Source organism: Pan troglodytes, chromosome 15, assembly GCF_028858775.2.
Source record: "Pan troglodytes isolate AG18354 chromosome 15, NHGRI_mPanTro3-v2.0_pri, whole genome shotgun sequence".
NCBI classification, from domain to species: Eukaryota; Metazoa; Chordata; class Mammalia; order Primates; family Hominidae; genus Pan; species Pan troglodytes.
In genome coordinates, this window is record NC_072413.2 from 48,842,670 (window position 1) to 48,849,274 (window position 6,605).

The 6,605-nt window shown below is 48.8% G+C and overlaps 1 protein-coding gene across 29 annotated transcripts in view; it reads right to left on the bottom strand.

The window, feature by feature from the left end:
• Positions 1 to 5,931, bottom strand: part of NIN (ninein) — a 111,719-nt gene extending 105,788 nt beyond the window's left edge. For 19 of the 29 annotated variants that reach the window (XR_010151102.1, XM_063793365.1, XM_063793359.1 and 16 more), the window contains exons 1-2: positions 5,781 to 5,931; positions 5,229 to 5,282 (exon numbers count right to left, since the gene is read on the bottom strand). The gene's annotated coding sequence lies outside the window, so the exon portion shown is untranslated. The remainder of the gene's footprint in view (positions 1 to 5,228; positions 5,283 to 5,780) is intronic. The other 10 variants (XM_063793357.1, XM_016926069.4, XM_063793366.1 and 7 more) reach the window with 2 other exon arrangements.
• Between the last annotated feature and the right edge of the window lie 674 nt (positions 5,932 to 6,605).

The following is a 6,605-nucleotide window of genomic DNA, read 5'->3' on the forward strand; positions in this document are numbered from 1 at the left end:
AGATCTACCTCCAAAGAAGCAAAGCAGATGTGAAATGCTATAGAACAGACTGAGAATGGGCAGGGAGTGTACTATGTATATAAACATCATTATATAACTAAATGATAAGGGCAGCAGGTAATGTTCAGAGCTTCCTCTATCTTTAAAAGCAGGTTATTGATAAATTTAATGTCAAATAAAAGCAGAAAGCTGCACTGTAACTGGGAATTACTTCTGAACATTTACTATGAGTCTGGCCTAAACTAAGTACTTTATGTATATCATCTCATTTAATCCTCCCAATTCTTAGAAGTGGATCTTCTCATTTTCCCATGCAAGATGTAGAAATTGGGGCTTGACAAAATTAAGCCACTGTCCAAGGATACAGCATTAATCTCCTTGAACAAAATGGGGGTGGAGCCAAGATTTGCACTCTAGTGTGACACTCAATTATATTATCCCTCAATCCTACACATGCACACAGAATACATGAAGGAGACCTCTGAAATGATGCCGTTGGCAAACCACTTATCTCCACCTTTATGTGTTAGCCAGTTGAACAGTACTAAGCAGTAGAAATCCCCACAGAACACTCCATGGCCACAAACTTTTCCAAATTGGAATTGAGAAGCAGAGTTCCTTCCTCCCTACCTCCCTTGATCCATTTATTGAATAATTATAGCCTACAAGGCACCAGGGATACACAAATAGAATACACATTCCCTTTTTTTTCTAAAGCAGCTTTGGGATTTAGGGCATGAAAGAAATAAATTCTTATATAAAAATGATCATGAAGTGTCCCATATCTTCAATAATGGGCATTGTCCAGGAATTGATAATTCGTAAATGACTTCCCCTGAATAAACACTTAAGTATGTATAATCTGTGCAATCCAGTGCTTTTCAGAGTCAGACCCTAACTGGTACCCACCAGAGGCAGGAATCTTACTCAGAGATTAAGAAAGTTACATTTTGAGTGAGAAATTCTCCTTCAAATTGCAAAGAAGAGCTCCAGTGTTATGAAGCCTGCCATAATAAACCTGGGCCTCTCCTCACCATCTACCTTTCCAATCAAATTGTTAGAAGGCTTTATGACTCTTTCGGAATGAAAGAACCAGTATGGGCAATATTTTGGAGTTCTAACTGGGGATGGTTAAATAAGAAGCAGATGCACAGAACCATTAATCAAAACATTTACCACTCAATAACCACCCATAATGACAATTATTCTGAGCATTTTCCTTCCAAATAACTCAAAATAAGGCTGCCAAAATGCTGCCGACTCTGACAGTGGTGTTCATTACCCCAGCTGATGAAATCACAGTGCCAAATAGGACTGCAAACTAAATAGGTGGAGGTGTGGCTAGAATCATGAGTGGATATGTGGATTTATGAACTTTTCAGTGTTCAACCAAGGTACAGAAAGGAGCTTGTAAGAATGACACCCCAGCTAAAGGGGATGTCTGTTCTGGGCCAGAGGGAGTGAAAAGGGGACAAAGTCTGGCGAGTGAAAAGGGGACAAAGTCTGGCAAGTGAAAACCAAGTAATAAATATGCACAATGCTAGAGCCCCTAGCCCAGGCCTTTTATTTCGCATCCAGATGGTTCAGCAGCTGAAGAGCTCTGCGGAATGTCTGCATGCCCCTCTCGGCTCAGCTGCTTTCCTTGAGAGGGCATCATAATAGATGCTTTTGGACCTGTGTGCAGACATAGCTGTTGGGGGTCCACAGACTAGGCAGTGACCACCAGTGACTCATTTACTTACTCTACAGCTGACGTGATGAACACCGACAAACCCCACTTGGGCAAAGCTCTCCATTTATGCCTTTAGCTTTCACCATTTGGCAAGTCGGAGCCTAATAACACCAATGATCAAATTAAAGTGTTCTTTTTCTTCTTTCTTTTCTGCAAATACTTTAATTGGCTGCACAGATTTTCAGGCTCACCATATTGGACTACTTTCAGTATAAAAGGAAAGAGTGACAAGGATAAATTCAAGTTTAGTAAAAGCTCAATAGAAAAAGCAGTTGCAGCCATTTACGAGTTTATATAGGAGAATACTTCCGCCAAAAACCAGTGCTGCTTAGCAGCAAACTGATTACTGTCAGAATGCCTCCTCTCTGCTCAGTGTCTCACTTCTAGCTGGATACCAAAAGCACAACAATATCACTGTGAATGAAATCATGATATAAAAATATAACACGAAAGCTTAAATGCACAGGAAAAAAGTCACATTAAATACATTTGAAAAAATGGCTGGGAGCGGGGGCTCATGCCTGTAATCACAGCACTTTGGGAGGCTGAGGCAGGTGGATCACAAGGTCAGGAGATTGGGGCCATCCTGGCTAACACGTTGAAACCCTGTCTCTACTAAAAATACAAAAAAAAAAAAAAATAGCTAGGTGTGGTGGCGCACACCTGTAATCCCAGCTACTCAGGAGGCTGAGGCGGAAGAGTTGCTTGAACCTGGGAGGCAGAGGTTGCAGTGTGCCGAGATCATGCCATTGCACTCCAGCCCAGGAGAGAGCGAGAGACTCCGTATCAAAAAAAAAAAAAAAAGAAAGAAAGAAAAAGAAAAATAACAACCTTTGTCAACTACACTATAGTATTTAACTAAGGGAATCCTATCTGCGTTTATTCGAAAATGTAAGCAACCTTTATTATTTTACTATCCTGAAGGATGTAATAAACCCATGCTTTTGTTCAACCTAATAACTGGTAGATTACCCAATCAAGTAGTTAACTCAGGTTAGCTACAGGGAAAAAAAAAAAAAAAAAAAAAAACACAACAAAAAAACGCCATTAGCCTGGCACAATGTGCATTCAATAACCTGTAATCAACTACTAAGTAAATTACAGAAGCAGACAACAGAGCTGCATGTTTGTTACAAAAAAAAAAAAAAAAAAAAGGAGAAAGCTTATAACAACTTCCACTTCTTAAGCCATATTGACTCACATTTAGGATGCCTGAGGCTATGAGTATGGTACCCTGAGGTGTAAGTGAAGGTGATCTTCTCTTCTCACGTCTATGAACAATATTTTCCCAACTTTGTTTTTAAAGTGAGAATTAGGGTATAGATAGATGCTTTGTAATTTTTCCATCCAAAAGCTTGAATAAATGGTTAATTGCTGACTTAAATTGCAATAAAGAAGTGTCCTAATTTCAAACAAGGATGCTCACTTTCAGAATCTCATAATCTTTTCAAAATTCTATTTTATTCATAAATAGGATAAAAATCTTTTTGCAAGCTTCACTAAGTCTCTCCATAAGCCCCTGCCCAACAGATGCAAGTTCAATAGCTAGAATTCAAACCAGATAATTTATTGGCTTACAAATGAATTGGCATCTATAAAAATAAGCCTTCTAAAAAGGCTTCACGCTGTTTAAATCCTTCTAAAATGCTCTGGCTAAGCTGGCCCACCCTTTATCAATGTAAGACTGATAAAACGCATTTTCATTATCAACATAAAATGGAAGCATCAAGATAGTTGAAATGTTAGTTTAGAAAGTCATTTGCAGTGACATTTAAAACAATTTATTTGAACATTTGACTCATGATAAGAATACTGCCTATTAAATTAAGATTGGCTGTTCAGAATTCACTGGAGCCCTATTCTCCCCCTCTGTGACAGTTAACATCTTTTGATATTAAGGGTCATTACACATCTAAAATGAAAAAGAAATAAGAAAAAAGAACTCCACGCCATTCTGAGCAAGTGCCTATTAAAATGACTGATCCTTGACATTTTAATGCAGACTGTATGATGACTTCCTCTCTATTGCCCCCTGTGAAGCCTTTCCCTGTATTGGTAATAACTTTGCCGATGTCCAACCCTGTGGAACATTCATCCTACCTTTTCCCCACTCTGCAGAATGCCTCCCTCTAAAGAATCACCAGAGAACAGGGAAAATAAACAAATCTGCAAACAAATTCCCGGGCAGTTCACATCACCTCCCAAAGGACACTGACAATAGCTGAAGAGACCACAACACACAAACTCGTTTTTCAGCCAGCCTGTAATGTTCCTCCTGTACACACTCTGGAAATCCTCAGCTCCCTTCAACTCCAGAGCAAGAGCCACCAATATTCCAGGTCAGCCACCTATATACTATGCTCACCACGAGAGAAGACTCAAGGTAAAATTAAACTGACAGAAAAAAGGAATTTTCCTTGTTAGATCATCAAGCCTCCGGAATCATGCAAACATGTGTGTATGTTATGGTGTTTACGGGGACCTAACTGAGAAACGTCGTGGTTCCAGGGGCTTCCCTCATGTGTCAGGATGGACTTTATCAGGATTCTCATCCTACAACGCTACCACGTCAGTCACAAAAGACAACTACGCAATCTGTTTCGATGTAATAAATTCAGGAGTTGAGCTGTATGGCAAGCCCATCTTAGAAGTCCTCAACACCAGGAGAGGATCTGTCCTAGTTAGGAGCAGAAAGCAGATCTCATAATATCCAAGTTGTCTGGAAACATGATATATGGTAGGGCAGTCTTTCCAGCTCCCATTTTGTTGGTGCCTTCACCTCGGGTTGTCAGGGCTGGGGTTAGGGAAATTGCCTCTTTCCGTCTCTATCTCTTTTGACTTCGCAGCGAGAGCTGGAAGCAGTGACTGTTCCCATCACCTAGTGTCCTTCTGTCAGGGGCCGCTTCGGTAGCTACAGAAGCCTAGCCGCTGGAAGCTTCCTTCCCCGACACTCCATACCTCCATGCCACACCTTTTAGGCAATAACCAAATGTCATTTTGTTCTTTCCCCTTCTCCTGGGCATTATACTGGGAAACTGTTTACGCGCATCGACCCCACACACCTCCAAAAATCTCCACTTTCCGGGCTCCAAGCAGCTCTCCGCTACTCAGACAGCCCAGGCTAACACCTCGGGTTTCCCCATGCAGTTTCCTCTGCAGCGTCTCAATCACAAGGCTGTGCGGGCGGCACATGCCAACGGAACCACCACCCCTTCTGCTCCCTCGGGGACTCAAGTCTGCTCTCGGTCAACGCACAGAAGCGGCTTTCAGCTCCGGGCAGGCGGCCGGGGCGTCGGGGGTACTGGAAGTGCCCAAACCCAGCGGTGCTGCCGCGCGGGGAAGCGGAGGTGCGGCCGCAGGACAAGCGCGCCTCCCAAGTCCCTGGCCACCTGCGATGCGTCCTCAACTCGCCTGCCCATCGCCACTACCAGAAACCTCAGACAGCCCATTGTGTGGGCAGGCAGCGCGCTCCCCCGGCCCCGCCGCCCTCGCCTACCTTCTGTCGGTCTCTCCGGAGCGCCCGCACAGCCGGCAGCCCGCCTCCAGCGCTCTGCAAAGCGAAGGAGGACGCTTTGTTAGGGCTGGAGAAACGGGACAATACTTCGCAGCCGGCGCAGCGGTTCCGGGCGGGCGTCCTTCAAAAGGACGCGAATGGGGACCCGCGTGAGCGTCATTTCCATATGTAAGGGGCCAGCTCTTACAAAAGCGCGGCTCTCGGGGGCCGCGGGCTGCAGCGCACATCCTCCCCGCCCCCGCCGGCCCGCCCCCCGCCCGCGCAGCCCGCGCAGCCCGCGCCTCCGGGACCGGCCCCTCCTCCCGCCTCCGAAGCAGCCCCGTCCCCGCCTCGTCCTCCCGCCCGGCCGCCGCTTCCTCCCGGCCCGCAGGGATTGCGCCCCGCTGGCCCCGGACCCCAAATGGGAAGCCCCCGAGTGATCCGGTGCCCAGTTCGCTCCGGGCTCTCAGGGCCTCGCCGACGGCGCGGGGGCAGCGCGAGGCCTCCGTGCACCCCCAGGCCGTGGGTCCGGGTCCCCGGGGTTGCGCCACTTACTGCGTCCCGGGGCTCAGGCGCCCGGCGCCGCCGCGGGAACCATGGCCGCTGGCGCACTCCGGGCTTGGCGGCGGCAGCGGGACGGCCGCGCCCAGCGCGCTCGGCTCCCGGCTCGGCCGCGGCCACCCGGAGCTCTGGACGCCGGGGAGGAAGGGCCGGGCCCGCGCGGGGAGGAGGAGTCAGGGCGACGCCGGCCCCGGCGCGGCTCCTCCTCTGCGGCCCGCGCGGCTCCGGCAGCCGAGGGAGGAGCGGGCGGCGCCGCCTGAGCCCTCGCAGACGCGCCCTCCTCCTCCAAGCGCCCGCCTCCGAGATCTGAAGTTAGAAACGCCGGGGCTCCGGGTGCGGGTGTAGGAGGCTGGCGCCCCGAGGTCGCCGCCGAGCTGGGGCTGGCGCTGCCACCCTCGCCCCTTGCCTGTCCGCCTCCCTTTCTTTCCCAACACGCCTACACTCACCCGCATCGCGGACACTCGGGCCGCAGCGTCTTCGCGCAGAGGAAGGGCCCCCGCCTTCAGCAAGCGGGACTTTAAGGGGGTGATCCCTGTGCCTCTTCTGCTCCCGGGCGGCCCTGGATTTCCAAGCCCTCGGGTGTCGATTGGCCATCAACATTGGAAAGGGTGTTCAGGAGGCAGAAGGGCTCTAGAAGTGACTCGGAACCCTGTAGAGCGAGCGCGACCCTCCTGCCGGGTCTACACTGGCTTCTGCACCTGCCCACCACGTCCTCACAGGCTCCCGCCCCTGTGCAGCCTTCTCCGGGTGAAGCTAACCCTCGGTCGCAAGCCACACAGGACGAAAACTCCTTGGAGTTGGTGGTTCCCAGCCCAACAG